The sequence below is a fragment of the Mobula hypostoma genome, chromosome 9, assembly GCF_963921235.1.
Source record: "Mobula hypostoma chromosome 9, sMobHyp1.1, whole genome shotgun sequence".
In the NCBI taxonomy this organism is placed as follows: domain Eukaryota; kingdom Metazoa; phylum Chordata; class Chondrichthyes; order Myliobatiformes; family Myliobatidae; genus Mobula; species Mobula hypostoma.
The window spans coordinates 41,554,044-41,565,470 of record NC_086105.1 but is presented as its reverse complement, the minus strand read 5'-3'; positions in this window follow the sequence as shown (position 1 = coordinate 41,565,470).

Below are 11,427 nucleotides of genomic sequence, written 5' to 3'. Positions count from 1 at the left end.
AAAGATAAATTAAATTATAGGAATTGCATTTTTGTTTGAACTACTAAGCAACAGTTCGAAGATTTTCAGTTATACTTTGACTTTCAACCAAAGATTCTCCTCGGAAATGAATTTTTCTATGTGTCGGAAAGCGTAGTTTGAATATTATATAACATTTCAAGCTTGATGATTCACAATATTTGCTTTTATTACCCTGAAACCATCAGGTTTCTGAACCCGCATTGATAAATTCACTCACCTCAACTGTGAACTGAATTCACAACCTATAGACTCACTTTCAAGGACTCAAACTTATGTCCTCAGTATCGTTGATTTACACAATTTCATCATGCTTTATAAATGTATGGTTTTCTATCGTATTTCTTTGTTTTCCTGTAAATATCTGCAAGAAAATGAATCTCAAGGTAGTATATGATGACATATACGTACTTTGATAATAAATTTAATTTGATGTAAAAGTCAAAATCAAAGTTACTAAGCAGTCAACTTGAAGACAGTCAACTTGAGTTGTGTAAAAACATGCAAAGCGAAGTTGTGTGCCAAGCTTTTATCACGTTGCATCCTGCAAGTACATGTGTGCTTATTCAAGAGTCCATATAATGAGAATTTAAAAACAAGTCAGTCCACAGCAACAGAATATGAGCTGTTACTACCACAGGTATTGAACATAGGTGAACATCTAGATCTAAGTAAGACAATGTAAATGCAAACATTTCCAAGAATGTTCAGGTCTTACCTTGACATTGAAACATCCAACAGTCTGGGGTCCCTCCTAGAAAGAGGAATGTTTCTGCAGGTTTGAGATAGAGTTTTATTATATTGTTATGCTCCACCTAATGGGAGTGATTATGCTAAGTAATGCTAAGTAATTGACACTCAAAGCTTTGCATAATACATTCCCCAATGATTATAACATAAATTATGTTGTTTTGGTAACTGAAAAACATCAATGTCAAATCCAAGTGTTATGAAATAAAGTCTTTCTCCGCATAAATGACTTATAGTGCACGGCACTGGTGTTTTTAACTTGCAGTTGTTGATCCTTGGGGAACGGGAACTAACTTAAAAAGCATAAGGGAAGGAGGTCTACTTCACAATAACTGACAGCAATCAGCTCTCTGGTGATCAGAAGGCCTAAAATGGTGCTTTTGACTACTATATAGTTAATAGTCTGCTATAAAATCATTAAAGAATAGAAGGTAAACCAGTGGAAGAGTATATATAAATAACTCAAACAAAGATAAACTGAGCCACATAGACTTATGATATTGCAGTAGTAGTGGGACAGGTTAAGATAATATTCTTGGTCACATGCATAATCATTCATCAAAGGACTGTTGTGCTAAGTGCATCTTGTAGTATTGACTATATATTGCACTCTGCCTCTGGAATTTATTTCCATTCATACCTAGTCAATAACGTTAACCAACACTCCATGTTGTCTTGTGTGCTAATGTCCAGTAATATGAAAACCTATTCAGAAAAACTAGATGTAAAAATTTTGGACCATAATGGAATTAATGAAGTTGAATATGGCAAAGTATGATGTAAAGGCAAAACTTGTCAGCCAGTGGATAATGAAATCAAATGATCATTACATCAGCTGATGTACCACAAACCACAGGTTAACTTTAGCTCATCATGTTGCCTAAAGGAATATAGGATAGAATCTATGTGGTGGGAGTTAAAAAACATTATAGTTCATTACCTTAAAAGATTACTCAAGCTGACTACAAAACAAATTCTCAGAGGGAAAGTAACACTAAAGGGAAAAGTGAGAAAATAGGAGCAGAACAACAATTAACATTTGAGGGTTACAGCTCTCAAATTTATCAGAATGGTCCTGGTAATGAACGATAAATTATGTGGATAGACTGAGGAAACCAGGAATGAGAGCATGGGACAACATTTGGATTTTTTTTCGCCACACAGCAAATTGCTTTCGTATGAAAAATGTTGGAAGCAAATGTCTTTCAAGGGGATATTGGGTAATATTTGAGAAAAAGTTGCAGGACTCTTGGGGAAGAGCTGGTGAATAAAGTTTATGTGATTGTTTTAGCATGGGACAAAAGGACTTTGAGGAGCAGAATGGTCATCTTATGTCCTGAGTGGACCAGCTGGATTTATTTTGAATCAGCTTGAACACCTAAAGTAAAACCTATAATCTAAAAAATGAGCAAAAATATACATTGTTGTTATTTATTTTTAAATATCCCTCAATGATTCAGTTATACCTATCCATGAGACAAGCTAAAATTTTCCCTGTATTTGGCAAATATTTCTTTATTGTTTGCTTTTATTGCCTGGTGAAAGCCATTGGGTAACAAAGATTTCTTTAGGAAATCGTAATCAAATTAGTTGCAAACTACTACAAAACTTACTACAATTTCCAAACTAGAATGTGTAATACTTAAACATAAAAGTTAAAAGTCAGTCAGCAGCTGCAATTTTTTCACATGCCTATGCTTTATTAGACAAGTCCTGACATCCTATTTAGTTAAGTGTGTTCGCATTTTAGATTTGCAAGATTTACACATTTTTTTGTATTTTTTTCTTTCATTCTTACATTTGAAACTCAGTATCTTCAAAAGAAATCAGTGTATTTGTGTCAGGTAAGACAATTACGGATATTATACAATTTACCTTGAAAATAAAATGTGATTTCAAGTGTTTTTTTGTCATTGAGTTTGGTATATGTTTCAAAATGACTTTTGAGAGTGCTTCACAGTATTCTTAAGTAAATGAAATACAAAGTTACTATTTATGGAAAATTTTGGAAGAGTTTTAAGTAATCATACCATTTATGGAAGATACTAAATGCAAGCCAAACACTAAATCTAGTTGAAGGAGAGAAAGAGACAGCAGACCATAAGGCAGGTTCTGGGCCTTAGCTTAGGGGCAAATGAGTAAAAGACAAACATAGCAATTAGTGTAAACTCAAAATACTTTGGTTTATTGACTATTTGTGCCAATTATGCTTTCTCTCAATTTCCTTGAGATGTCATCCATGTTAAAATGCCATAGAAATTCAAGTACATTTCTGTTCATAGAATGTGGATAGATGTGTCCCTCCCCTATTGCCCTTATACTGGGGAGCTTGCCTAAATATATCAGGGGGCAAATATATCTGACAGACTGAGAGAGAATGTAGACAGAAAGTCTGAAGACTTTGTGCCTGAAAAATCATGCAAAACAGTGTTAACCCATTCTGGGCGGGATACTGGGCTCATTCTCTTACTCAATGTCAGCAAGACCAAGGAGCTGATTATTGACTTCAGGAGGAGGAAATGGGATGCCCATGAGGCAATCCTCATCAGGAGATCAGATGTGGAGAGGGTCAACAACTTTAAATTCTTCAGGGTTATCTTTTCAGAGGAACTGTTTAGGGCAATTACGAAGAAAGCGCGGCAGTGCCTTGACTTCCTTAGAGGTTTGTGAAGATTCAGCATGACATCTAACACTTTAACAAACTTTTATAAATATGTGGTGGACAGTATATTGACTGGCTGCATCACAGCCTGGTAGAGAAACACCCATGCCCTTGAATGGAAAATCCAGTCCATTATGGGCAAAATCCTCCTCACCATCTACACGGAGCATTGTCACAGGAAAACAGCATCCATCATCAAGGACCCCCACCACCTAGGACATGTTCTCTTTTCATGGCAGCCATCTGGAAGAAGGTATAGGAGCCTCAGGACTCACATCGCCAGGTTCAGGAACAATTATCTCCCCTCAAACAGTTGCCCATCATTGAAAAGTTTCTACAATCAATGGAAACTTTCAAAGACTGTTCATCTCATGTTCTCAATATGTAATGATATTTAGCTATATTTACATTAATACAATTTGTTAGTTATCTTCTGTACTCTGGTTGAACACCCTAGTTGAATGTCTTCCATTGATTCTATTATAGTTACTATTCTATAGATTTATTGAGTATGCCCACAAGAAAATGAATCTCAGCGTTGTATATGGTGACATACAGTGCCTATAAAAAGTACTCTCTTCCCTTGGAAGTTTTCATGTTTTTTTTTGTTTTACTCATTGAATCACAATGGATTTAATTTGGCTTTTTTGACACCGATCACAGAAAAAGGATTCTTTCGTATCGAAGTGAAAACACAACTCTACAGAGTGATCTAAATTAATTACAAATATAAAACACAAATAAATTGATTGCATAAGTATTCACCTCCTTTATTAAGACACACAAATCATCATTGGTGCAGAAGTCACATAATTAGTTGAGTGGAGATCACCTGTGTGCAGTCAAGCTGTTTCAATTGATTGCAGTAAAAATACAAATCTGGAATGTCCAACTGCTAGTATTAGTATTCTGGCATAAACTACACCATGAAGACAAAAGAACACTCCAAGAAATTTTGTGGAAAGGTTATTGAAAAGCACAAGTCAGGAGATGGATACAAGAAAATTTTCCAAGTTACTGAATATCCCTTGGAGTACGGTTAAGTCAATCATCAAGAAATGGAAAGAATATGGCACAGCTGTAAATCTGCCTAGAGCAGGCTATCCTCAAAATCTGAGTACTGGACAAGAAGGGGACTAGTGAGGGAGGCCACCAAGAGACCTGTGACATCTCTGGAGGAGTTACAGGCTTCAGTGCCTGAGATGGGAGAGACTGTGCATACAACTTCATCTGTTGCAGCTTTATGGAAGAGATGCAAAGAGAAAGCCACAGTTGAAAAAAAATCTCACAGCAAGTCCTGGAAGGTTTCTGAAGGTAGAGAGAAAAATGAATGCAGCAAAGTGCAGAGAAATCCTGGAGGAAAGCCTAAAGAAATCTGCGCGAGAACTGTGACTTGGGAGAAGATTTGATTTCCAGCAAGACAATAACCCCAAGCATAAAGCTAAAGCTAGAGAGAAATGGCTTAAAAACAATAATGTCGATGTCCTAGAGTGGTCAAGTCAGAGTCCAGGCCTCAATCCAACTGAGAATTTGTGGCTGGACTTGCCAAGGGCTCTTCACTCATGATCCCCATGCAATCTGACTGAGCTTGAGCAGTTTTGTAAAGAATGAGTGCAGTGTCCAAATGTATAAAGCTGAAAGGGAAGTATCCACACAGACTCAAGGCATGATTGCTGCTAAAGGTGCAACTACTAAATACTGGCTTGAAGGGGGTAATTATGCAATCAATTATTTTGTGTTTAATAATTGTAATAAATTTAGACCAATTTGTAGAAACTTGCTTTCACTTTGACACAAAAGAGTCTTTTCTATTGATCAGTGTCAAAAGAGCTAATTAAATCTAATGTGATTTAATGCTGTAAAACACTAAAACATGAAAACTACCGTGGTGTGGGAGTGGTGGTGAATACTTTTTATAGACACTGTATATGCACCTTGATAATAAAATTTACTTTGAACTTAAGTCTTTTTTACAGTTCAGGCAGAGAATATGCTAAGAGATCCTTCAACATAATGAGCTGATGAGTTTTAATTATATCAATGTTTTTACTCAGATATCTGGTCTGAATTATCTTGTAAGAACCAAGTGATGTGTTTCTCCATGAGATTATTTCACAGCACTAGGAGCTTCCACCAGACAGAGTTTAACTTGTGGCTGGTACAAAACGACATTTTAAATGTTCCCAGGGACTGTGATTTATTTCTAAACTTCCAAACAACATGTATTCAGTGCTTGAAAGGTGGTCTCCAAGGATTAATAGGATTGAGGCATCTGGAGGATGGATACAAACACTTACAATGTTGCAGTCATTAAATGACAAAGAAAAAGTAATTGTGTATTGCCTTTACATGCATGTATTATCAAGTTGCATGCTTCAATTGTAATGTACAATTCATGATCTAAGCTTTTCCTGGGTTAAGTTTACAGAAAGATAATTTGGGTGATAGGAATCCAAGTGTGTGAAATGGAGAAAACATTGCTTTGATGATCATTTTGAGTACTTGAAATCACTCCATTTCCCAGCAATAACAACATTCAACTCAACAGGATTTGCCTAATGTTCCAACAAAAAAAAGCCTGACAGTTCAACTTCAGGTCTAGTGATTATTTGGGACCTACTGTAAATGTCGGCATAAATTAAAAGATTGCTAAAGTAAGTTCCAAATGAAATCAACTAACGTTAGCAAATTTAATAATTTTTTTAAAAGATAGTTTCAGGTTCATAATAATTAATAAAATTGAAAACAATTTGGCTTTTTGAGGGTCCAGATTCCACGCTGAAATTCTGTGAAGAATTTTTAAGAAAAGTGATATTTATTTTGGTTCCATGCACATTTTCCCATGGAGAATTCATTCTCCTGCAAAAATACATAAATCAATATGGGATAGTACCTTGGAAGCAACATTTTTTTTGCAGAGCAAGGATTTAAGATTGGATAGATGAAATACTAATTTTCCCTCCAAAATAAAGTCTGTTTGAGTCATACTAATTTCCAGAATAAATATTTTCTGCATCTAATATCTTGCACAATGGGAAAATCCTGTTATTTCATAGACAAAGAAATTAAAATACAGTATATTCATTAATTCAGATACAAGGTTACATTTTCTTCAATTCCACCACAACCCAGAGCACTGCTCATACCCCTTACCCCCATAACTACACCACCTCCTTCAAACCTCAATAAGCATGTGTCTGCACAATTCCTAGCATGTAAAAGTCATGCATTCACAAGAAAACTAAAATTTGTTCATAAGAGTATTTCAACATCAGCCTTTGAGTTATATACATCACTTGCTTAAGTTAGCTCATGAGCATATCATGTATCAATTATTTCTAGATGAATTAATTAAGGAGGATGAAGCAATATGCTTTATAAGGAAAGTCAGAATTAGGTTGGATGTTAGATCAATCACTTCCCAGAGATTATTGTTAGCAATTTGATGACTACCTTGTCTCATCCATATATTTGTTTTATTATGACTCCACCATCCCAAGGTCCTACTCTATATACTCTCTAAGAAAATATCCATCAAAGCTCTACTGGACAATGTCTTAACCTTCATTATCACATTTACTAATCACTCTTGTGCAACGCTGATTCAAGTTGTGGCAATGTATTGTTTTTAAATTTCTCAGCACTGAATTAAACATATTCTATGGTTCCATTTCTTCTTACCTTTGCAATCATGCCCCATAATCCTTTAAAGTCTTAGAGTTTCTATATCTTTGACTTCTTGCACATCCCTGAGTGTCATTAGTCCCTTGTGGATAATGGTACCTTCAATGTATCAGCTCCAAATTCCGGAGTTTCTTCCCTAAACCTTTCCCCTACTTCATCTTTCCTCTTTTAAGATGCTCCTGAAAAACTGCCTCCTTAATAGATAGATAGATAGATAGACATACTTTATTGATCCTGAGGGAAACTGGGTTTCGTTACAGTTGCACCAGCCAAGAATAGATTATAAATATAGCAATATAAAACCATAAATAATTAAATAATAATATGAAAATTATGCCCGATGGAAATAAGTCCAGGACTATTTAAGACCATGACACCATAAGACATAGGAGCAGAATTTGGCCATTTGATCATGGGTAATTTATTAACCCTCTCACTCAAATTCTCTTGCCTTCTCTCTGTAATCTGTAATCCTTACTAATCAAGACCCTATTAATTTCCACTTTAAATATACCAATGACTTGGCCTCTACAGAAATCTATGGCAATGAATTCCACTGATCAACCACTCTCTGGCAAAAGATATTCCTCCTCATGTCTGTTCCAAAGGGATGTTCTTGAATGCTGAGCCTGTGTCCTTGAGTCTGTGCCTGATATTAAATGGTTCCATGGAGAACTTTGTTTGATAACAATCCTGTCAAATAAGTTGGAACATTTTACAGCATTAGAATTATTATATGAATCCAAGTTATTTCTGTAGTGGATCTGCGGAACACATCATTGAATCACTGTTCATTGTATTCTTGAATTCAAAAGCTGGATCACATATGCTTTGACCACATACAGAGCATATGGCCAATTTCATCATTCAGTCAAAGGCAATGAGACATTTGGGACTAATTTTGATTGGCTAAGTACTCACTGAGAATTTAGTTCCATATTCTTCCCTGGATCCCTGTATTTCACCCATTTGCCATTATAGTTGAGACTTTGCATTTTAAAGATGCATCTTAATATGAACATGCTGTGCTATAGAAATTGGATAAGCTGCAGTTTGGAACCAGCAATCAATGGTGACTTTTGAATGGACCCTAAATCCAATAACGCAGAATCCTTAGTTTACTGTCAGAATTCCACCAAGCTTTCTGATATGGCCATGGATATATTTATTAGACAGAAAGGAACATATCCAAACATAAAAGCAATATTCTCTTGCAAAATACGGGTATGTTGGCATGGACTCTTAAATCTGGTTTCAGAATTTTTTGCTTATAGTTGTCATTTATTGCTCTCTTCTGTGAAAATATTTGTGAGTGGGCATTCAATAACATTTAACTATGATTACCCTTTACAAATGTTTCCTGTTAAAGTTTAAACCAATGAAGAAAGATACATTCTTGTGGTAGTTATTGGGTTAATCCTATGCCAATCAATTAGCCACTCCCACATGAGAGGAGTTGACATTTCATACAAGCAGTGTTACCAATAAAGTTCAGTTGCATAGCCTGCATGCTGGTGGTGTCCTCATGGTCTCTACACTCTCGCTCATATCGGGCACAACATGTTAGACGTGTTTGCAGACATCCCACCTCTCCCGAAAGTTCTGGGAGCCTCCTGCATATTGATAGTGGCTCCCTGATGCCTTCAAATTATATACAATATCCCGGAAATCAATTTTTTGAGAGCGAGTGAGAGAGCGCGAGAGCAAGAGAGAGTATGATAGAGCGTGCGAGAGTGAAAGAGCGAGCGCGAGAGCAACCACGAGAGAGAGAGTGAGAGAGCGCGCTAGAAAGAGCGTGAGAGAGAGCGATAGAGAGAGCAAGAAAGTGAGTGCGAGAGAGAGAGAGAGCGAGCGCACACATGTCATGGAAGAGTGTTCCTAAAAAAGAAAATATAAAACGTACATCACTCCAGACTACCCCAAAGTGTACCCCTGCCTAATAGGGGTCAAAAGTAATGACAGTGCTGCTCACTGCACTGTTTGCAACAATGACTTTTCTATTGCCCATGGTGGGTTAAGACTGTAAAAGACATGTGGAGGTGAGTTTAACAGGTGTCATTCGTTTATTAGCATTGCTAACGTTATATAAACTAGCTGTCTAGCTGCTAAGGAGCTACTCTATTGCAGACATCACATCTCTCCCAGAAATTCCGGGAGTCCTGCAAATTGATGGTGCTACCTCCCTGAAATGAGTTTTTGCAGGGTGGAATGTCTGTGGTTGATCATTGATGAATTCAGGCTACAGCTCAAAGGAGATCCCTAACAAGAAAGAATTTGCATGCAGACTGTTCTTGTTTGTATGCATGTCCTGTGGGGGCATGCTTTATTCTGATTGTCGAAAGTAACTTCCATTGTGATTGGTTAGTTTTGGAGCTTCAGCTGCTTTTCCCATTGGATAACTGCCCGGTATCCAGTTTCAAATATCCTGGGTATATAAAATAGCACGTGGAAGAGGTTTGCTCTCCTCTTCCTTTGTTTAAGATATGACCATTGGGAAGGTGTGCTATGTGTGCATTTTTACCTAAGTATGTTTGTTGAATGTGTGTATGTCTGTTATGTATTCGGAACATTAACGTTTGGGTTGAATTTTTGTTGTTTGTAAATAAATGATTAATATATCCATTCACAGAGAGTGCTTTCTGTATCACTTGCCAGACCTACGAATTGGATATTTTTCATTGATATAGTGTAGTGTTCAAAGTCTCATCAACCTACACTGTCTATTCTAGCTTGCTAGTTTGTATGCGCTGCACGAGTTAAGAACTGGCCATGGTTGCTAGTCAAGACCTTCGAGCTGCACCCAAAAGTGGATATGTAGTAATAATTTGTAGACTACTAGCCTGGGGAAGTGTACAGAGACACAGACACAGCAGAGAAGACAGTCAAGCTTGTAGGGAGAGAAAATAAAACTTTTGTAGTCCAAATAAAGAAAAATATAAATAAACAAACCAGAAAATGTAAAATATACCAGCAATACCTCCATCGGGACTTTGAGAGATGTCTCAGATGCTTTGAGAAGTTTAGGGTTGCAAGCAATCTCAAGTAAGCATACTGATATACTTCATGGGCAACAAAGCAGATGAAATTATGGCTGGATTGGGACTGACAGATGCTCAGGAAAAGGAGTACGAAGTGCAGGACAAATTCAAAGAATATTTCACTGGAAAGCAAAATGTGAGGGCAAAATTCAACTCCAGAAAACAGGAGCCAGATGAAAGTTTAAATGACTTCATCACAGCATTGTATGCCCTGACAAACAACTGTGCATATCAAAATCTGAGAGATGAGCACCTTAGAGACAGGATTGTTGTCAAGCTACTAGACACCAAATTGTCAGAGAGACTTCAGTTGCAGACAAACATCACACCAGAGAAGGCTATTACTATGGTTAGGCAGAGCGAGAATGTTTGTCTGCAGCAGGCAGAACTCGAGCCCAAAAACAATATTGAGGTAAAGCTAGACACTGTACAAAGAGAAGGGTCATAACGTGTTTAACAGGGTCAGCAAATTTATGGATGGCACCAAGATCGGAGGTTTTAGTGGGCAGTGAAGAAGGCTGTCGTGGCTTGCAGAGTGATCTGCATCAGCTGGAAAAATAGGCTGAAAAATGGCAGATGGAATTTAAGTGTCAGGTTTTGCCCTTCTGTGGGACCAGCCAGGGTAGTTCTTACACAATAAGTGAAGAGTGTGGTTAAAATCAAGAGATCTGTGAATATAGGTTTATAATTCATTGAAAGTTGTGTTACCAGTAGATAGGATCGTAAAGAAAGCTTTTGGCACAATGGCCTTCAAAATTCAATATATTGAGTGCTGGAGGTGGGATGTTATGTTGAAATTGTATAAGACGCTGGAGAAGCCTAATTTTGGATATTGTGTGCAGCTTTGGTCACCTACCTACAGAAAAGATGTAAACAAGGTTGAAAGAGTGCAGAGAAAATTTACAAGGATGTTGTTGAGTCTGAAGGACCTGAGTTATAAGGAAAGATTGAATAGGTTTGGACCTTATTCCGTGGAATGTAGAAGATTGAGTAGAGATTTGATGAAATATTGGGTGGGACTATCACCAGAGGTCATGGCTTAGGGGTGAAAAGTTTAAGGGGAACATGAGGGGAAACTTCTTCACTCAGAAGGTCCTGGGACTGTGGAATGAGCTGCCAGCACAAGTGGTGCAGGTGAGCACAATTTCAATGTTTAGAAGTTTGGATATGAATATGGATAGTAGGGGTATAGAGGGCTATAGTCCTGGTGCAGGTTGATAAGAGTAGGCAGTTTAAATGGTTTTGGCATCGACTAGATGGGCTGAAGGGCCTGTT